This window comes from Dermacentor albipictus, chromosome 4, assembly GCF_038994185.2.
Source record: "Dermacentor albipictus isolate Rhodes 1998 colony chromosome 4, USDA_Dalb.pri_finalv2, whole genome shotgun sequence".
Classification (NCBI taxonomy): Eukaryota; Metazoa; Arthropoda; class Arachnida; order Ixodida; family Ixodidae; genus Dermacentor; species Dermacentor albipictus.
The window spans coordinates 48,204,478-48,227,200 of NC_091824.1; the positions used below are offsets into that span (position 1 = coordinate 48,204,478).

Here is a 22,723-nt window from a genome sequence, read left to right on the forward strand (position 1 = left end):
TCTTTATTTACCTCGACCCATTCCAAACCGACCCTCTCCCCCCGATTTCTCGCCACGACTACAAGGGCACGGCCACCGTTACCCGTTCGTACCAAAGGTTCGGTCACAAAGTCCTCTGCCTGCCGGTGATGATGGTCTGTCATTCCACCTCTGCTGTCAAGCTCCAGCCCTCTCTCTCTCTCTCTCTCTCTCTCTCTCTCTCTCTCTCTCCTCGCACGTGGCGAAACCACAATGCCCGCTCGTCAATGCCAATGCCCGCTCGTCATAGGGATGTGCTGTGGCGGCAGCGGCAAGATATTCGATTTCGCATCATCGAGGCTTTGCGTCTTCATTTGCGATGCCGTCTCTCTTTTCCCTCTAGCGGGAAAAGAAAAAAAAAACTACAGAAAGAAAGAAACCCGGTCGTTGTACGAGGCGCGGCCGTCGCCTCGAGGCGGGTCGGAAAGAGCGGGGCAGGTGTTTCTGCGTTTTCCCACGGCACGGCCCGCTGGCACTTGTTGTCGGACGACAGGTAGATTTTTTTTTTTCGCCGCGCAATGGACGAGCACTCATTTCATCTATGCCCCCTCTCCTACGCTGCTCTATCTGTCTCTCTCTATCTTATTTGCTTGCTTGCCTGTATTTTTTTTTTCGTTTAGCTGCATCCCAAAAGAACGCGCGCATTCTTGCCATGCGTGAGAGACTAGCTTGGCACCACGGTATAACTGCGTCACCTGCGCGGGCAGGGCGGAGAGCACCTGTTTTCACCTGTGAGGTCGTGGTAGTTGTTGTTGCGGTTGTTGGACCAATGAACAACAAACCTGCCATACTGGCGAGCGGGCGCGCGAGAGGCGATGCCTAAAATATTCTTGTCTCTTTTCCGTGGCGTACAGTACGCAGGCACATGCAAATGGCCACTGAAAAACACTTCAATCGCGTTCTCGTCGTCGCTTACTTCGCGTCGTTCACCACCGCCGGTGCTGCAAATCGCCTACATCGACTGCGTTGGACTCCAGAAAAAAAAAAAAAAAAAGTAGCGCCGTCCGCGGGAGCTTTCTGCTCGCAGGCACTTACCTGCCGACCATCCAGAACGCGAACAACGATAGCGGGGAGGGCAGTTAGATTATAAATGAAAATGTTTGTTTCTTCTTTTTTCTTTCTGTCTCGCTCTTTCCTGCCGTCGTGGTCCACTCATTGCCGTTCGTGTTGTCTGGCGAACCCATTTCCCGGACGAATAATGCGAACGAGCGACGCGGTGCCGAACAGAAGAACCGCAAAAGAAAAAGAGAGAGAGAGAAGACGCTCACTAATGGGCGGGCTTTGCCTTGCGCGCATGCAACGCAAATAGAAAGGCAACGATGAGCGAAGGCAACGTAAAGAGTAGGTGGGCGGCGGAGAATGTGTTGGGGGCAGAGAAAAACAAGCGCGTCGCGCGCCGGGAATAGAGAGAGAGAAAGGAGCGCCAGAAACGGTGAAGATTGCTTCCTTCCAGAAGATTCATTTGCAAGCACCAAATTTGGCAGGAGTGCTTCGCTGTTTTTCGGTGGGAGGAGGGGGGGGGGGCGGCAGTCTCTCCTGTGGCACCGCTTCCGCGTTGTCTCTTGCTGCGGCTGTGGCATGCTTTATTCAGTGCCGTTCACCGTCTTCCTTGCGCTTCAGAATGCAGCACTGTCCGTTCTTGCCCGGCTCGCCCTCACTGGGTCCCTACTTTATCCGCGTTTATTTGGGTTTTGGATCATTCAGGTTTGGCGCGGTTCCGGCGTCTGTCGTAAGAAGGCAGCAGGCGGGGGGGGGGGGGGGTGTACCAAAGAGGAGGGAAGAGGAGGTGCCTTGGGAAGAAAAGTGTTTCCACTCCCTCTGGTACGCCAAACACACGTGAAAGGAGCGCTTGGGTCTCCCGGCGGTGAAATTTGTAAAGGGCGTCCGAAGAACCGCCATGTTTGCAAAACACGGGGCCGTCTTTTTTGTTCTTCTTTTAGTTTGTTTTCAGTGAAAGAACAAAGAAAGAGATGTGCGTGGATGGCCAGAACAAGCACACGTAGAGCGTAAGAAAGGGTGGCCCACGGGCTCGTCGGAGGCAGCACCTCGGGTCCGTGCGATGAAAAGAGGCGTCCTGCAAAGTGTCGAGCGCCGCGAAAATTGGCGAACTGTAAGCATCGCTGCATAGTTGGTTCTTTTCGCTGCCTCATGCGCTGTCGGGCATTTGCCAATCCGAACGCTCGCCTGTAGATTAGTACGTTAAACAACGCGGCTGGAACAGGTTCTCCACACTAGAACCGAAGGGTTTCTGCCCGAGTGACGGTGTTCTTTCGATACTGGCATGCGTTGAGATACGGGAAACTTGGAACGTCGTACAGGTTTTGCGTTCTTGCAAGAGGTAGAAAGCTAATATGGAATGCCCGGAAAGGCGCGCCTGGAAAGATCTAGTCGGTTCGTCGTCAATTTCGTCAACGTTTACGAGGATGCGGTGTCGCACGTTGTTACGAACTTCCAACCGGTGCCACCAGTATTACGAACTTCCAACCGGTGCCACCAGTATTACGACATCCAACCGGTGCCGCCAGTATTACGAACTTGTACCGCTGCACCACGATTACGGCTTTGTGGTCCCGTAGCGCTCTTCACCCGTTTCGTGACAGAGCGTTGGTAGCGAAGACTCCGAGCCTGGCGTCGATGAGAATAACAAAAGGGACTTTATACATTATATACAGGTTATCATACAGGACATAAACGGATCGGCACTGGGGCCGAGAGCTCACACAAACGCGACTGTTCTCGCACGACGGCGTCCGGCGAAAACGCGTTACACATCTCACCCCAGTCGGGAGCGACACTCTCTCCCGGTGGGGTCGGCAGATCCTGTTTTCGAGCGGCGTGTTGCTGCTTTTATAATCCCCGAGGCCCATTGTCACTCAAACGGCCCAATACAAAGTCAGCACAGGACGGTCGTCCGAGGGGTCCAACCAGCGACCGCGCTGGCCACTCGGTTCAAAGTTCGCGCGCGCGGTCACCTCCAGGCAAGGGAGGTGCGGCGCCGGGCCGTCGGGCACACGCGGACACGTCAAAACACGCTGCTCCGCCGAGGCTTCTCCCGCACGAAGGCGCAGCATCTTGTCTTGTGAAGGGAGAATTCTGGCGCTCGCACGATAGATTCCGCATCTTGCAGATTCGGAATCCGGGCTTGTGGTAATGGCACAACAGCATCCCCGCCCTCAGATAAGGCGCCGGGAAGACGAGCTGCCTCCACGTGGCTCGGATGCCAGGCGCGCACGTTCGTCAGGCTCGTCCAAGTTCACGTCCATTGTCGGGACGCCAGGTAACTTCACGTGCCCAGGTCCGACTCGTCAGGACAGGAGCTCTGCTCACCACGTCGTCGCCAAGGCACCTTGACCAGCTCCGCTCGGGTCGTTCCTAAGACCTTGCTTCTCGCCACTGGTCCCGCTTGGTCGTTCTGCAGCTTGCAAAACCGACCGGCAAAAGGCAACACCCAACACGAACAAGTGCCCTCTGTCTCCCGTCAAACACCAGACAAAGCCATAATTCAAATCAACCTAATTAATCGCTATCCCCTTTTGCTCCCGCTGCAACAAGAGGCAGGTGTACGATCTAGCACACAAGGCTCAAACAATCAGTTTTCAAATTAACAACACACCAAAATAGAAACAATTAATAATCAGCAATAATAATGACAAATAGAATGGTCCCCTTGAAATCGCTTTGGACCGAAAACATACTACTGAGGAAGCAAATGAGGTCATTCATTTTTCCCGGCGATATTTTCGCGGAATCCGAAGCTGCTTATATTTGCGACCCTGCTTATCCGTGTAGCGGCGGTACAATAAGCCAGATTCCTTGCCAAATGAAACCCCCTTTTTTTCCACTCCCCGTTTGACGCTCTTCCTCAGATCGGCTAGTGAACAATCTTCCTGTTGTTCGCGAATCCGAGTTTCCCTTTCAACTGCAGCCTGCTCCTGCCAGCTGGCGGAAACCGGAGCGAGTGTGGAGCCCGCGTCGCCTAATTGCGGCGTCGCGTCTCTATCGCGGCTAGCACTGCACGCGTCACTCCCACTCACCTCCAGGACCCGCTCGTCTAGGCCAGCGTCCGAGCTCTGCCTCTCCCGTGACTGCTCGCCACTCAAGTTACCGTGATCGGTCCGTGTGCCGCACCGCCTTTCGCTTCCCGACGCTAAGTCAAGTTCCCTCGACAGCGGGCGCGCTTTGGATCGCGTGGGGGCCATGTACGCCACGTCGGCAAAGAATGATTTGCCCTGATCCCTCAGCAGCTGCTCCGAGCTATTTGAGAAGAGGTAGGAAAATTGCTCCGGGAGGGCGGCTGACACAGCGGCTTCGGTGTTAAGTTTCCCAAATTCTCCTTCAATGCTAACCGTTGCGATCGGTAAACAGACACTCTCCTTCTCGGCCACTTGCCGTATCCTAACGCACTCTCCCGTAAAATCACTCGAGGAGACGAAAGACGGGTGAACAACGTCCATAGTTGCTGCAGAGTCCCGCAGTGCTCGGCACTTCTTGCCGTTTACCTTAATTTCCTGCACATAGGGCTCCAATAGACGTATGTTCTTGTGAGTTTCCCGTATCGTTGCAAAAGCAATTCTCTCTGGGCAGCTTGCAGCGATGTGCCCTTGCTTTTTGCAATTGTAGCAGGTTAACGGTCTCCGTTTTTCAAAAGAACGCGTCATTTCGTTTCGCTGTTTCGGACCATCGTCATCATTCTGAGATGCATTCTGTCCATCCCTTACAGTTTCTTTGGGAAGGGACTCGTCGTCCTGAAACTCGCGACGCGTGATTTCCTTCCGTTCGTCGGGCTTCCCGTAAAACACATCTCTTCTATCTGCTTTTTCTACACGCACTGCCTTGCTGTGCAAGCTGCGGCGGGTGTAATACTCTTCCGCTAACTCTGCTGCCTTGTTTAGCTTAACCTCCTTTAGCCTATCTTGCAGCCAGAGCCGGACATCCTCATCAATGCAACGGTAGAACTGCTCCAACGCGATGCATTCGACAATTTTGTCGCGGTCGTCGTAAACCTCTTCGCCCTTCAGCCATTCCACCAAGTCGGCTTTTAGACGAAACGCGAAGTCAACATTCGACTCCTTACCCTTTTTTGCATACCGGAACCTCTGCCGGAAAGCTTCGGGCGACAATTTGTACTTCCGCAGTAGCGCTTCCTTCACATCACTGTAGCTCTCAAACGCCTCTTTCGATAAGCAAGTTATTACGTCTGATGCCTCCCCAGGGAGCAACGCTAACAGATTCTGTGCCCAAAGGGATCGCTCAATGCTATTCCGTTCACACACGTGCTCAAATTTCACGAGGTATTTGGCCATATCCTCTCCGACGACAAAGGGTGGAAGTTGATCGCGTATTCTTGGAACGTTAGAAGTGAGACTAGGCGCCGGCGAGTTATTTCGGATCTCCAACTCTTTCATTTTAAGCTCGTGCTCACGAATCTCTCTCCTTTCCTCCTTTTCCTCCTCGCGACGTTGCTGTTCTCTCCTTTCCTCCTTTTCCTCTTCGCGACGTTCCTGTTCTCTCCTTTCCTGCTCGCAACGTTCCTTCTCCCTTTCCTCCCTTTCCCGACGTTCATTGATACCCGCCAAGGCCTCTGCGGCTTCCTCAGCCGTTACGTCCCCAGTCCTCATGACCTCAAGGATCGCATTCTTTCTTTTAGTTGAGCCCAACTCAATGCCCAACTCCTCACAAATTTCGAGAAGTTCCTTCACCTTGTACTTCTCCATCGTTCACACTGTCCTCCTGCTGTTTACCCTTTTTGAATATACCTGCCGTACGCTACTATAATGCTACTAGTAAGACATATGCAAGTATTTCACACACTGCCCTGTCTACCCCCTCAGCATCCCCTGGTTTTCAAAACACTCTTACTAGGCTTGAAACACACAAGGTTATCACAATGCAACACCAAATCCTTCCCTAAGCTACTATAACCTGTGTCAGAGAAAGTCTGGTGTTTGAGGTAAACTTCAGGCACTCACCGCGCCGAGGTAGCTGATGCCGGTCAATCCCGTAGCTGCCATCCAGTGTTACGAACTTCCAACCGGTGCCACCAGTATTACGAACTTCCAACCGGTGCCACCAGTATTACGACATCCAACCGGTGCCGCCAGTATTACGAACTTGTACCGCTGCACCACGATTACGGCTTTGTGGTCCCGTAGCGCTCTTCACCCGTTTCGTGACAGAGCGTTGGTAGCGAAGACTCCGAGCCTGGCGTCGATGAGAATAACAAAAGGGACTTTATACATTATATACAGGTTATCATACAGGACATAAACGGATCGGCACTGGGGCCGAGAGCTCACACAAACGCGACTGTTCTCGCACGACGGCGTCCGGCGAAAACGCGTTACACATCTCACCCCAGTCGGGAGCGACACTCTCTCCCGGTGGGGTCGGCAGATCCTGTTTTCGAGCGGCGTGTTGCTGCTTTTATAATCCCCGAGGCCCATTGTCACTCAAACGGCCCAATACAAAGTCAGCACAGGACGGTCGTCCGAGGGGTCCAACCAGCGACCGCGCTGGCCACTCGGTTCAAAGTTCGCGCGCGCGGTCACCTCCAGGCAAGGGAGGTGCGGCGCCGGGCCGTCGGGCACACGCGGACACGTCAAAACACGCTGCTCCGCCGAGGCTTCTCCCGCACGAAGGCGCAGCATCTTGTCTTGTGAAGGGAGAATTCTGGCGCTCGCACGATAGATTCCGCATCTTGCAGATTCGGAATCCGGGCTTGTGGTAATGGCACAACAACGTGCAGCGCCATCGGGTACAGGAAAGAGTAAGTCACAAAAGGAAACCTGCGTTCTAAGGATATGGTAAAAAAAAGAGCTAAAGAATCCAGTAAAACAATCGAAAAAGAAAAAAAAATCCCGCCTTCATTTGACCGTGCGAGTGGATGTACCGTTGTCAGATGGGAGGAGGACTTGGCACCTTTGAAGGCACCGCGTCCATGAGCATACATATCTCATCAACCCATCATCATCCGATACGTCGACCCCGGTACTCCCCCACAACCCGGGTTGACTGGGTGGGGGGACTTGGTTCGGGCCAACGGTCCTTCCCGGACAAGGGGGCTGTTGTGGTGCAGCAACACAAAGTTACCGCACGCAACACACAAACAGCCGTGCTGGTCGTACAGGACTCGAGCCTGACTGACCTTCGGACTGCCTCGGCGCAAAAGAGGCCAAGGCATACAACCATGCAGAGCACCAAAGCCGTCCGCGGAGCAGCGCGACCAACCAAGGGTGCGCCGCCACCGGTTCTAGCTCTGGGTTCCACTGAACCAAACAAAACCCCGTAGATCGACTGGCGCACACGGCCGAGTCGAGCGACCTTAGGAGCATGCATCATAACTTAATGGAAAGCTTTCCGCCTGACTCATCAAAAATTACCGCAGGACGGGCCCACACTTCAGCTGCCGGTTGAGGTCTGTCTGAGTGGCTGCGGCCTCTAGGTGGTGGTACCGTTAGGCACAGCGCATATCCTCGTTTTTGTAGGCCGTCCGCCTAGCGCAAGTGCGTCATTGAACTGATTGGATTTCTCAAAGAAAAATGTGGCATAAAATTCGTAAGGTACGTGTTACACACAACTTGCGGACATGATAGCACCGGATTGTAATTCGGATATACGAGAAAATTTAATTCTGTTACGCGGAAACTCAAGCACAAAGCCTTACAACTGCCGTTTGTTTTTGTGTGAGCATCGCGCATGCTTACAAAAAATATTCCGACCAACTAGAGGCTAACAGCTTCGCTGTAGAACGTGCACCATCCGCTTATACGAGCACAATGCTCGCACATAATTTTCAGAGCACACCAAGCCATACCCCACATTTTTTGTGAACGCTGTAAATACTACACATAGCCCCTCTTCTCTACACCTTCCCCTTCTCAGTTTCTCCTACTTTCCTCCCCTCTCTACTTTCTCCTCAACACCACTTCCTTTGTTGGCTGATGTTCAGGCGTCAGCCACCGTCTAGGCGCTTACGGTGCTATCAGGAGAATTCTGGTTTCCCGTTCTTTCTCACCACAACAAATAAAAACATGCTGCGCAGCATGCGATCAACGTTTGTCTTAGAGGAGTTTCTGCACCACTTGACACAAGCAGGTCTGCAAATTTATAGGAGGTGGCGAAGGTGTTGCCACAGGCTTGGTCTGGCCGTCAATAGCTCCACCTGATCGTCTCTCTCTGCGCCAAACATTCCACCATTTGTCGATCAGCCCAGTCTCTCGCAGAAATGTGAGAAGAATGCGCAACACTTCCCTTTGGACTATCCGCGGTCCTTCCAGGAATACTGCTCTACTCGTTCGTGAGGAAGCACTCCTCTTATCACGCTGAACGGAAGCGTTTTCCTTTCAAGGCAGAAGCTCTTGCAGGAGCAAAGTTATACTTTCGTGATTCACTCGTTCTTTATTCCTTATTGTCCCTGTCATCTCTGTTTTCCCCTTTCCCATTTCCCCCGTGTACGGTAGCCAACCGGACGTTATTCTGCTTAAACACCATGCCTTCTGCTTTTCTCTTTCCTTCCTAGTAGTAGTAACGAAAGCTGGGATTTATATCTATGACGGTTATATTCTCTCTCTCCTTCTCTCATCTGTCTTTCGTTCTCGTTATCTTTTCCTTGGCATGCAACCGGCAAGAAGAAATAGCTGTCGCTTCTCACAACTGCCCCTTCAATATGTTTTATTTTTGTCCCTGTACCTTCGGGTTAATGGCTTTTCTCTCGGCGTATACTCGACAGCTCCGCGTCACCGCTCCCTGCTGACATTCGAAGCTGAAGGTACGTTTCTCGCTCCTCGTTGAGGAACCATCAAAGATAGACAAGGCCAAGCACCAACTCACCTAAAGGAAGACATCTGCTTATTTTATGTTCTCTTTCTTTTTTTCGCGTGTGAAAAGCTCTCTCGTCTTGGCCTTTTCACCGTATAAATAGCCGGCACACTCGTTAGCGTAGTCGAAAACATAATGGCTGACAGATTACCACCGGGCTGCCTCTTTATTTTTCTTTCTTCTTCGTCTGTTAACTTAGCATACGTGCGGCTTAGCAACTTTTCTTTTCACCCTTGTTAATTTCGTTTATGTCTCGGCTCTAATCATCCTCGGTGTGAGAGTAACAGAGTAACAGCACAGCTTTTCCGAAGCTGCACCCGTCACGAGGTAGAACAGGAAAAAAAAAAAAAGAATAGTAGTTTGCCGGCCAGGTCTTCTTGTATTTTACGGAGCGGGAAGCGCAATAAAAGGAAACAAGTAATATGACCAAACAAAACAAAGACACGAGGAAACCTACTTCGTCTGCCAACTCTCCAGTTCGGCTGTCACTCAGAATCTCTCGCAGACCGCGCGGCAATCTGTCTCGCTCATCGGTGCGGAGCCGTCCTCTTGTATTACCAGTCGTTACCGCGTGGCTGGGAATACGAACAGCAGACGTTGCAAGATTCTGTTCTGATACTTTTCTTTCTCTCTCTCTCTTTCTCTCCATGCCAAAGCAGCGATGCGTGCTTTGTATTTCAACCGCGGCTCTTATTCATTTAGTCGTCCTTTCTTTTTTCTAACTCTTTCCTGCGCATTCAGTGACTGCGATGCCTGAAAATAGCGAACGTGGCGCCTACGCGCGAGTTTTTTTGGCTCGACGAAGGGAAACGCCTGTCGTCGTCACAGACGCAGTCTGAACATGTCGTCATCAGCAGCAGCTACAGGCCGACCCGCGTGCTATGTTCAAAAAGTCTCCCCGCTTCCAGCTATCCTGTTTCTGCTGCTGCTTATGGAAGTGGATAACTCGGGTGGGAGGTGCCCCAGAAACAAGGGTTCGCTCACGCGCGTCGCACGTATTGTAAGCACGATGTGCTTGGCTCTTTATTTATTTAAGAGTGACGCCGGAAAGCTGATAAGGCTGAACTCGATCGTAAAGTTTCTTCGAGAAATGTTTTTTTTTTGAAAGATTTAGGCGCGGTGTCGTGCCCCCAGTTTACGGACCGTATTTACGCCTGTAGTACCTACCCTCGTCTAAGACCTCCGCCCCCCCCCCCCCACCTCTTACTTTTCAGGCCAAATTTGTTAAAGAACGAAGCAAAAAAGAAAGGTTGAAGGGGGAGGGGGGGGAGGTTAGCGGGAGCACTAAAGTTACGCGCCACAAGGCAGGCATCCGCATGACTACCATATCTGGTGACGACGCAAGCGACATCAGGAGCGGTAAGAATTAAGAATCTAAGCCTAACGCCAGTGCTGAATCTCGAAGTAATGTGTGATAGAGTGTAGTCTGTGGCCACTGGTTTACGTTATTCTGAACGTCATTCACGGCGTCATCCGTGAGTTTTAGTGGCTCGTATGCTTGACTCGTGTAAGAGCCACGCCGTGGCAAGATGCCGAAAAAGGAGTGCGGGTCTTGTACGAGTAAATGTGGTAGGCTTACTATTCTTTCATATTGTTGAGTCACGCAGAGCTATGCGTATCCTTCGGCTGTCACCAGCAGGCGTCGCAAGGAAGCAGGAGGGAAATAGCCGCTCACGTGATTTCTAACGTCTGTGTGTTTTTGATAATTCACCAAAAATCTGTTTATCTTTATTTCTTGCCTTTGGTGGGCGCTAGCGTGTTCGTGACGTGCCACGAATTTGAATGCTGTCGGCGAGCACTCGCTTATTATTATTATTTTTAACGACCCTTGCGCTTTGCCTACCGGCACACATCCATACTAATAATTACGTTTCTTGCCAAGCTTGGAGCAAAGCAAGCCTGTTTAACAAAGGTCAGGTCAGGTCAAGCAAGTAGGTAGATTGACAAGTCCATTAAGTCTCTATATTGCATTTCCCTTCAATAGCTCTGCTGCAATGAACAATAAAGTGTAGTTCCTGCAGTGAGTATTGGTGATGAAAAAGTATTTGCTCGTGGTTTCCTTTTCTTTTACTTTTTGTTTTACGTCTAAGAGAAAGAGCTCATTTTTTTGCGCGGTCGCTATTGTCCATGCAAACGTCACATACACGCATGACCTTCAGGAGTACGTACTCCATTACACATAATAATGTGCGCACTAATAACACTACAGCCCAGATAATCGGTTTGTGCACTACAGATTCACGGGTAGCGTTCATAGTTTTTCGTTCGCAAGGGCTGGCCAGCCGGCTTCGGTAATTATATTATCGCTGTCTTGTCTCCTTCATCCCGGACCACTGTAGCCCATATTGTCGATACGGACCTAGAATATTTTGTTAAGGTCGAACGGCTTTTTGACTATGGTATTGTTGTATAAGTAACCCTGTATTGAATGTTACTAAAATTTCTATATTACATCAGTGAAATGAGAAGAAATAACTGAAGGTAATTTATGCTTTCAAATGTTTGGTCAGTTTTCTTTGTCCGGCTATTATCATGGAAACGTACAAGATGGCTAGACAATGGGCTGGATATGCACATTGGCCCCGCTTTCTTCATCGGCAGGCTCACATTTCGCATACTTTCCCTCTATTCTCAAATCATGTCTACAATATCGTTGTCTCTTTCATTATGTCAGGCTTTCGCGGCTGTTTCTTTTCGAACAGCGGCTCGGTCTTACCTCCTGAGTGCTCTTCGGCTACGGTAGAGAGCGCTCGAGACGACACTCTGCCACAAATTGTGCCCCCTATTCATGAATTTGGTGTTTTCATCTATTAGTAACTATGCACCACATTTCCTGCGAAACGATACCCGGAAGAAACGCCCCTTCACATCGTCACGACTATCTACGAATGCTTTCCTGCACTTCATCACGCAGGATGATGACTTTGCCCCAATGCATTTTACTTTGTGGCGGTGCACCCTTTGCAGGAACCAGACAGGCATGACTGGACCTTCGGTGAAGGCTGTTGGTACGGTTTTTATGTGTGTCGTTAGACGATCGCAGATACTCTTTGCCGGCCGCATAAAGTTCGGACAAAAAGAAGCAGTAAGCGTTTCCATTAGCTAAAGCTGAATACTCTTCATGATAGACATTGCAAGCGTATGAAGCTCCCGGTTACTCAACATTGCGTAGTTGTCGTTACGTGACGTGCAAATTCATCTGGCTGAACATGGTTGCTTATCTGTAGCTCTTGAATTTAGTCGTCTGTTTAGTCCACAGAGCCATTTTCCTGGTTGCATCAGAATGAACGAGCAACATCCTATGAAGTCCTGAACTAACGTTTAGTAAATGCTCCAATGTCCTTTATTTAATGATAAAAAGAAAACCTGATTAGTTGGTATATATAAGTATTTGGGATATGCGCTGCGAAAACTCGTGTGTTCCTCTACGAAACTGCCACTCTCGCACGTCTGAGCGCTTTGCGCGGCCGTCGCCTGCGCGCTTCTGCCCAAACCGCTCACTCAGCAGCACCGCCTCTCTCTACGCGGCACCTCTTCACACAAAGGCTCGCGCTGAGTAACGAGGTCCACTCACGAACCAACAAACACGCCAAGCAACAATGCAAAACAAAACAACAAAAAAAAACACGCCTCCGCCACCGAATAGCAAACACGCGTGTCGATCGCGCGGCGCTAATCGCTCTCGCCCAGTGGGCGGAAGGCGACAACGACAACGGTGGTGATCGGCGATGCTCGGGGAATTCCTCGCAGGCACGCACACGAGAGCTGTCTCTCAGAGCGGCGTCGCCACGTTGGAAGGTGCTGCCGCGAGCGGTGGGGGCTTATCTCTCCCGCTATCGCCGCGCGGGTCTCGACCGGAGGGCCAGAAGGAGCGAAGGCGGGTCAGCTGTCGACGCCACACCCCTTGGACGCCGGATAGCATCTCCCCAAATGAGCTCCTTCGTTGTTTTAATAAACACCCGCACGCCCACCGGCTGGCGGGCCCCGGCTTCGTTGGCGGAGTCGCACGAGAGAGCGGCGCTCGGAGGTGGCTGAGATTTGCAGGAAAACGGCGCTAATTAGAGCGGCCCAGCCGGCATTAATAATAATGGCTCGAGCGAACGCGTCTGAAGCTGAAGAAAATGGGCAGAGGAACTGCAGCTGACCTGATCATCCTTTTCTCTCTCTCTTCTTCCTGTTCGCACCTCCTTTTGTTCGACATGAGGCGCTAGCCGAGTAGGTGAACGAAGAATGCGTCTGCATTATTTTGTTTACTTTTGTTTTGTTTTTGTTCTCCATGCCCGTCAACCAAGTTTAGGAGAGTGCGTTGCAAAGGCCAATATGTCAGTCCCAACGGCCAATAAGAGGCACGCTTGGGAATCGCGTCCCGGAACGTAGCCTTCGCGCTACGCACTGCCGTAAACGTGGTAAGATAGATAGAGACTATAAAAAAAGAAAGCGAAAGGAAGAAATGACCGAAGTAGTCAAGGAGACGGTGGACGCTCCTCGCTTCCTCGTCGTCAAAACATTACTCAAATGGATGTAAATATTCCCGTGCGAGTATTTCCTTACATGTGTCTTCTTTGCTGTCTCGCGAGAAAAGAAATGCGCTCAGTGGGAGGCGCGTTCACAGGTCTCGCTAAGCTAAGTTCACTGCCAGCACCGTGAGTGCAAACACCAGCGGAGATATAATATAAGGTCGTCCCTTTTTCACTGACAAAGTGTAGACCTGGAAAAGGCTGCCGAATCTCCGAGCGCCAACACACACACACACATATATATATATATATATATATATATATATATATATATATATATATATATATATATATATATATATATATATATATATATATATATATATATAAAAGTGAGCTACCAGTTGGTGCCGCAGGCGGTATTGCTATTGCTGAGACATATTGTGAGCTCTGGACGGTGTCGTCTCGCCTACGACGGACGAGCGGGCGGAAGTTCCTGGCACTTCCGGCTCACTGCCGCGCAAAGCTTCCGGTCGCATGTTTGCCAGCGATTTGCCCGAACTGCGCAGCCGTTGATAGGACACGTGCCGAATGTGTAGCGCTTTGGCAACGTACGTAGATATAGCGGCTTCGCACGTCGCCGTTGAAGTGTGTGTTTCATCTTTCTCTTTTTTTTTTGTTATTGGTGTTACTCCACGCGTTCTCTGCGTGAAATGTTGCCGCTATTCCCGCGAACAATTCGCTACGCTTATGACGTTACAAGCTTTCCAAAGCAGGAGGCGCTGTCCTCACTAGCTAAGTAAGCATTTCGCATACTAAGTTACACGCATTGTCCTAATTTAATAGTGCAACTCGTCTTACTTGAGCCAACTTCTGTATTGAACTGTAATGCCAGCCTCAGAGCGTAAGTTATACGGGCCGCCCGTTATCGTTTGCGTGTTGTGTGTTCTTGCACAACTTCATGATGTTCCAGCTTTCCGGCACGATTAAATCGCCACTTAGTGAAGGCTCGCAGCTTGATTTACATCACAGGCACGGCACCGGCTAAATGTGCCGAGCGTTAGTCGTATGACCGGGAGGCCTCATGTTTTATTTGTGACCCAGACTCTTCAGCCGCACGTCTGAGTGTTGGTGGAGGGAAGAGGGGCTGATCATTGATTCGGTATGCGTTCGTTAATATATGCAGTCATTGGGGCATTTTTGTCAATAAGGGTAATGGATGGCGATTGGGTAAGAGCAATCCTGGGAATACGTCGAGATCGCCCAAGGGGGGCGGGGTGCGCTATTATGTATTTGAGGCATTTTTTTTTCTCTGTATGTAGCGCGAGGCCTGTTCGTGGCGTATTTTTTGAAGCATGTGTAGAAGATGCCATTTACGGTGTTTGGCAAGTTCGCGCTAATTTTGTTGCGTTTGGCACCGATTTTAAGTATCGTTCTCGCTTTCACCTGAGCTTCGCCACTTCTTTCGTTCCGGTCATTCCCCCTGTCCTCATTCACACAAACCAGCGCACACGTACACACACGCAGGAGCGTTCCTTTTCGTGCCACCACAAATAGAGGGACCAAAAAGCAGAGCGGAACGAAGATTGCCAACGACATCAGCGGGCACCGACGTAACACAAGCGCAGCTCAAATATGTTCAGCAAACGAGCCAGCTTGACTGCCGCGCACGCTATGAGGGCCATATTTTTTCTCTTCTCTGGATTTCTTTTCTTTCTCACCGCAGCCATCTCGGTGGCCTGCCCTGAACTTTAACCAAGATTTTTCTTGGCGTCCATCGTTTTCTCTCCCTCTCCTCTCTGCCAGGGCTCGCACGAGGCCTCGCTTCCCTTCTCCTCTCCCTTTCGCCGCAACTCCCATGGCAGCTCGAATCTGCTAGCCGCTTATATATCGCCGCTGCAATAAAACCGGGTGATGAACGATTCTCAGGCGGGCCCCGAGGCGGCAACAGCGTCGATGTCGTCGGCTCGGGGCCGCGTTCTCGGACAGCGGGCGGTCTGGCAAGAAGGCGCGGCCCGGGGCGAGGGGGAGCGGAGGAAAGAGAGGCCCTGGGCGCTGGCTGTTTCCGCGATTCCGCGGCTCTCATAACGACCAGTCTCGAGTTTTTTTGGCGGGCCGCCGGGGCGACGTTGACGCCCCTGGCGTGACACCGCTGCGCGGCGGTCAGGCTCGAGGGTGCCGAGACTCCCCCCCACCTCCCCTTCGGCCGGACCCGGCGTCGAAACATATGACGGGGAGGGAAGCCCGCGTAGTGTAGAAAGGGTGGCGCGGGAGGGCAAGTCAACCCGTACATGGTGGCCCCCGCTGTACCTGGTCGTCGCTGTTAATGGCTCTGAATCGTTAGCGGAACGGCGCGCGCCACGTCAGAGGAGGACACGGCTACGCGCGTCGGCGGGCCCTGCTGAGGAGAGAGCGGGGGTGGTCGTTTCTTCCCGACTCGAAATTGACGCCGCTGCAGCGAACCGATACCCTCCCCCTCTTCTCCTCGCGCGCAGACCGTCTCCAGAGACGCCTCGGCGGTGTACTTATACGGAGCGCGGGGGAAGCGAGGGTGAATAATGCTGCCAACGGGGGGACGACAGGTTCGCTTTGCGGGACGTGTCGTCGTAGAAGTGACACCTTCGGTCGCTATTACGGGCGTCGAAGTGCGATTGGTTGTTGTGTTTTCAGGGCAGTCCGCTGGCGCCAGGGAAGTATGCTCTCAAGGCGCTTACTCTTACGCTAGCGTTGAAGAAAACACGATTAGCTGCTCTTCTTTTTCTCTTCTTCTTTCGTTTGAGTGTTTTGCGCTTAACTTTGTGCGATTTCGCAGAATGCAAAATCAAGAAGCATCATCTCACGAAATACGCTTTCCTTTCTGACAAGAACAGCTCTTGTTGTTTGTTGTTGTTTCTGAAAACGAAGTGAATTGCAACTGACATAAAGGCAGCGCGGAAGCATACAGACTTTTCCCTAGAACAAGGAAAAATATCAGCATTGCCATTTGTTGGGCATGTTGGTAAAGTGACTTGGAAACCATATTCAGCGCCAGCGAACAAGGAACAACAAGGAGCGCATTGTGGTGTCGTCTCCCTTCTGTCCTTGTTCGCTGGCGCTAAATATGCTTTCCAAGGAAAAATACGCTTTGCATAAAGAAAGAAGATACATTGCAAATTATCTCTGCTGACTTTAGGGCACCAGTGCAGTGTGCATTGCCAGAGATTAGGTAGTTGTGTGCCGAAAGAGAAAGGAGGACACGTAAGGGAACACAAGGACACCTAGAACACTTCGAGAGACCACGATAAGTGTTTGTGAGAAGGCAGCGTACAACGGCTGCGCTTGAATGTCATCAGCGTCGGCGAACACGAATGCCACGCGCGGATAAGGAGATGCGCGCACGATCGTGTGTCCGGTTATCGGCAGCCCCGGCACAAGGTGCGCTTAGAGTTCCACTTAAGAGTTCAACAAGTCCAAAACACAAGGCCCGCTTGGAGTCCCACTTATAGTCCAACAAGGCCAAAACACAGAGCCCGCTTAGGGTTGGGCCTTGTTGAGCACAAGCGGGTGCTCGTGGAGACATAATAATTTATCCTGGTACCCATTGTCATGGTAGTTATGGAAAATAATTACGTTCAAGACGAGAATTCATAAAAAAAAAAGCTTGCCGCGACCAGGGCTTATAATAGTAAACATAGAAAAAATATGTAGCCAAAGTATTCTTTACTTCAATATCTTTACAGCAACCCATGCATAATATTGAACAGAACAGCTCTGTTTACTTTTGCAATGCCATGTTTCGTGACAGAATGTACACCCTTTTTAGACACTATTCTATTCATATCTTAAAGGCCCGAGGGAATTACGTGAGGGGAGGGGGGGTGCATATTACAACATGTGTTTTAGGTTGTCCGCAAGTGTCTTAGGTACTATTTACGCATACCGGAAACCTAGAAATAAAATGATGATTATGATGATGATGATGATGATGATTGGCATCCCCTTTGAAATCAGACGCCAAAGTCCCCTGACCTGCTCCATCTAATCATGTTTTACATCTATCTGAGCATCTCTCCTTGATCTTTTCATTCTTCATTGAAACCTCTACCTCTACATGTATATTGTACAGCTACCTATGCCCTGTAACCTCTAGGGTTCTATCAATCTCTTCGCTGCTTTCTATTTTTCATTTTTCACCAATACTGTCAACAGCACTGGATGTATGGACGGATGTTATGAGCGTCCCCTTTGGAACGGGGTGGTGGGTTGCGCCACCAAGCTCTTATTATTATAGTGCCTAATGTCCTACCTAAATTAAACAAGAAAGAAAGGAAAAAAAACACTCTAGTAGCAACATGGCGCCAACTGGCGATGTTCAATTCAACCAAAGCGTACAAGACTATTATTATTGCAGTGGCTCATTGTGTGTTACTGAATCGCTGGTGTAAAAGCGTTGGTAACGCCTTAATCATGAGTGCAAATTGGCTTCGAATATTTCTTCCCGCTACGAAAGCAGCATAAAATGAAGAAATAAATTGTCTCTGACGCATTGTTGTTGAACAAAACTGCCCCCAGATGTCGCCACTACAACCGCAATTGCTGTTCTCGTCGCCGGAATATCGGCATCCCGCAAACTGCAGTACATACACGGATATGCTAAAACTATCTATTCCGACGATGTATGTTGTTTGCGTTGGATACGGCTCTTAAATCAAGCGGGCAGTAGCCTACGTAGCTTGCCCGTGGAATGTTGTAGTTCCCGTTTCGATCGCCTTGTATCTTGGTCGTAAAGCTGTTCGGTGTATTCGTCGATGCACGATTGGCGTTGCACGACAGGCTTTCCGTGCTTTGTCGCTAGAAAACAAAAACATCTCTCCGTGTAAGTTTTCCCTTTTTGTGGCGCTATTCTGCGCATCTTTGCACGGGAAAGAAGTTCCGGTGCTGACTGTATATTTCTTTCGACGCGTCTTGGGCCACTTCATTCTTATTCTGCCTTGTCTTCCTCTGCTTACGCGACAACGTTCGGCTCGCCGCATACGATCCAGGTTTACGTCTTTTTCTGTCGTCTCAAGTGGCTTTCTTGCCTCAGCGTGCGCCAACGTCTGACGCCCGCTGGACGCTTTGCTGCTCTCTGGTTTCCCACTTGTATGACTACATGCATTTCCATAACTTTCCTTCTTTTTTTTGCGCGCGCGGTTTTTCAAGTTGCGAGTGACTACGCGGCGTCTCTGCGGCTTTCACCTCGTTTCCCATTCCTTCTTCACATTTTCTTTTCCTTTAGCTTGTCTTCACAATATCCTGCGATCCCGCAACTTGCTTCCTTTCTTCAGTCGAAGGAAAAGCAACAGCGAAAAGGCAGACTCTCGGAATAGGTGAGGCCAGCCGCGAACGTAGTGAACAGGAGGGGGAAGGGTACCTCAATGTAGGTGATTTACGGTGCACGCCTATCGAATTTCCAATTCCCGTTGCCCGTATTTCGTACTATATATCTCGGTTTCTTCGCCGGCTCCTCCCGAAGTCGCCGACACACTTTCACGCCCTCTCCACCAATCCCTTTCCGCCGCAACGCCTTCCGTTGCGCCCGTCTTGCGGACCTCCGTGGGAGGGCCCCTCTCCCTTTCGTCACTCCCCCTCCTCCTCATCCTCCTCCTCATCCTCGAACACTGTCTGCTTCTCGCGTTTCATTTTACCGGCGCTCTTTTGTTGCCCCCTTCGTGCCAAACCTATATACGCTGTACAACACGCACGCACGCACGCAAGCGGGCCGCCCTAAGAAAACAGACACACAAGCGCGCGCACCTCACTTTCCGGCGACGCCGGTTCAGAATTTATTGGATTCGATCATCGCGCACGCTCGGCGTTCCCCGCTGCTTGGAGCGCTGGCTCGTCGTGGTAGCTCGCCGTGCTTTCCGTGTATAGATGGGTGGCGGGCGGCGGCGAGTCGGTTGGACGCAGCCCACCCATATATATATATATATATATATATATATATATATATATATATATATATATATATATATATATATATATATACAAAGTAAAAGTAGGGGTGGCCTCGGATGAAGTGCGCGCCAATCGGTTCAATTACCCAATCGACGACGTGCATTGTATACCCAAGTGCGCGCGCGGCTCTCCGACACATTAGTCGGCCGGTTTCATCTCGACTGTGCGGGCCGGCGTCGTGCGCCATTTTCAGATACCACTTTCTTCCTTTTCTTGTTTGTTTGTTTATTTGTTTTACGCGCGTGTTTGCGCGTTCTCGTTCGTTTTCTTCGGGGTCTCTTTCTTATTTTCTTTCTTTCTTTTTCGTCTTGGCAATAACAGACACGCGATAGGAAGGAAGGGAGGAAGGAAGGAAGGAATGGTTCGCTTTGGGGCTGCCCGCGCACACCGCTCTTGTGTGTGCGTATGCTCCGTGCCACCGCCACCACTTTCCGTAGGGGTGTTGGCGCTAGCTCCTTTCGCCTCCTCGCCCACCGTTTCCCGCCATTGTTTTCGTGGGATCCTTTGTTGCGGTCCCTTCTCGGCTGCCCGCGCGCTGTGATGATGCTCGCCGTCTTGCGGAGAAAGCAGGGTGCGAGCCGATGACGATGATGCTCGAGCTCTTTTGCTTATTATTTTGATATTATTATTATTCCCTGCGTTGCTTCGTCGCTGCCTCTGTAGAAGAAGAGATCGAGAGAGAGAGACAGAATGCGTAGTCTTCTCTCTTGTTTGTTTAGGCCGCCCCTTACTTTCATTTTCTTTTTATATTGGCGTGTGTTTTCGAGTTTACCCTTTTTGTTGGTTTCTTCGCTGTTGCCTTCCCGAACGAGCGACTTGATAAACGACTGCCTCGCTGCTGAATGGCGAGCGGCCAGAGCGCATTTCAGACGCCTGGGTGCTAATCGCTGCGTGAAATATTTGCACCTGAACGGCTTGCGCAAAACAAAAATACAACATAATAATGAACACAGTCTAAATCGGTGATGATGGTTGCGCCTTCTTTCGATTCACATTTGTCTTTTTTACTTGTCTTTTCTTTTTCTCCCTCTGTTTCTGTCTTTCTGTTTTCAGCTGTTCCCCGTGGTTACTTTAACGACGCGGTTCAGGCCAAGGTTTGCTATGCCGTTTGGCGGCGCTGTAATCGCATGCAGATGGTTCGGTGAACGTTACGCTTAAACATCGAGCTCAAACACGGTATAACGCACCTGTTTTCCATACGCAATCAGTCCTTGATGTTGGCGGCGCAGCCTAACCCGTGTTTCTCGAGCTATCGTGCTGCGTTTCTCCCTGTAGGGCATAAACGCAAAGTGCTCTGTGTTCGCAGCTGTTAGAGGTGTACTTGCAAGTTTGAACTCACCGATGACGAGAATAAAAGCTTGTTTTATAGTCGAATGCCTCATTTATCGGTCTGCTTTTTTTTCTTTTCTAGCTTTAGCAGCTTGTTCTACCACGCGTAAATCGTATATACTGTGCTTTCTTAGTGAAACAATCCTTCATGTAGTTCTAGAATTTCAGTGCTATCCGCATTACCAGTAAAGGAAGGATGGGGGTTCTTTACCGATCACGAATAATAATAATAATAATAATAATAATAATAATAATAATAATAATAATAATAATAATAATAACCTAACGTACCCCCAAACAAGGCTAAGGTGTGATCTTAATAACGGGCGGATCCCATGCTTATGTAGGGGTCGGTTACATTAGCGAAGCGTTCTTTAGTGTTTGCCGAAATGGCTCTATTTCACTTCGACGTAACTCCAGCGCAGGCTTCTCGCTCAATGCACGCACTGTCATCAACGCACTATCATCATCAGCAATGGCGCATACCACCGCTAAGCAAGCAAAAAATGCAACCGCTCATCCCTCTCGCAATGCAGAGGCTACAGGCCCTCGGCAAAGTGAAGCGAACCACGCCTGCAATCATTGAAATCGCCCACACAACACGCAGAACAGCGCACGTTTCAATCCCTGCTGAGAGGATGCAACGACGTAAAGTCCGAGAGAAACGTCGTTGGCGCGAGTCTGATCCCGTTATACGAGCGCGCAAAGCCGCAGCTAAGCGTCGACAGCGAGCCGAAGAAGCCCGAACTGCGAAAGCAGCAACGCCACGATGCGAAACGGGCGCATTGGCAAGTGTGCAGTAGGCTTTCGCCCTCATGCGTTACATGAGTGTGACATGCTGCCGAATATTTTTTTTTTTACTCTGCCGCTTGGTAAGAAGAACATAACTATACTGGACTGGTTGGTTTGTGTTGACGAATTCAGTAGACTTCAAACGCGAAGTCACTCGACCAGAAATCGTAGCCATCATTTCCAAACTCACTCGCACAAAAATAAATACGCACGAAGAGGCCACTGACTCCCTTTTTTATGAGACTATCCGTGGGCGTGTGCTTTTGTGGCGCAGCTTGTCTCCGCCGTACAGTCGCCAAATATAAACAGCTTCGACCTGACCTCAATTCGCCTGAGTTACGTCTTGAAAGGGTTCCTTAATGCCGCGTCGTTTCTCCGCCTTCGAATTCTCGCGTTTTATTTGATGTAAGCCTCCGCCGCCGTATCGCTAAAGGCCAACACAAATCGGAAGCACTCTAAGTAATTCCCTCTGCTATACGACTCCCAATTGCCGACGCCCATCGCTGAGCATGCTTCTCGCTCGTACGGGCTATAGCGGACAGACTCCGCACTTGCAGCAGCAGCTAAACTGGCTTAGCGCGAGAGACACCGGGCCCGAGCTTTTACATCGCAGCCGCGCGGTGGCGGTGCCGATGCTCGTTTCGCGTTATGGCCAGTCTTAAGGAAATGACCGCGTCAGATTTCGCCCCGATGTCGTGCTTGTCGAATATCAAATAGAACTTGATACGGGCCGCCGTATCGCTGGCTCCCGTTCGCAGCCTCGTCGGATGGAGGCTTCGGGAGAGTACGTGTCCGCGCTTCGCTGGACTGCGCTGATTTATTTCCTTTATAAACCGGGGTGTGCTCGTTCAGTATATATAGCCTTTATACCAATACCGCGCTCTCGCCTTTCGTATCCTTTTTTGTGTGTGTGTGTTTGTCCTACTTGCCTTTTCCTCGCAGATGTGAAGTGATCAGAGTTTCTCATCCCGTGTCCCTGTTCTCTCTCGCTTTCTCTTTTCTTTTAACGCCGAGTCATCAAAACGTCCCTTCATTTTGTGTCTGGCGGCAGGGGCGTGCGCTTGCATTTTCCCGTTTAGAATTTAAGTGAATGTGTGATTTACGTGGGTCAGATTTGTCTGAGAACGAAAAAAGAAATATATAGGTCGTTTTTTTCCCCACTCCCAAGCTAAAAGGAAAATGAAGAAAAAAACATAATAAACGAGGAAGTTGGGTACACCGAGTCGAGGGGTTTTCTTCTTATTATTTTTGTACGGTTCTTTTCCAACTCTCGGCCTCGGAAAGAGTTACTGCTCTCGATCAAAATGCTAATGAGTGGCCGTTCCCTCTGC

General features: G+C 50.3%; 1 protein-coding gene across 5 annotated transcripts in view; it reads left to right on the plus strand.

The window, feature by feature from the left end:
- LOC135915395 (irregular chiasm C-roughest protein-like) overlaps positions 1-22,723 on the plus strand; it is a 407,803-nt gene that overhangs the window by 339,854 nt on the left and 45,226 nt on the right. The gene's annotated exons all lie outside the window — the stretch shown is intronic.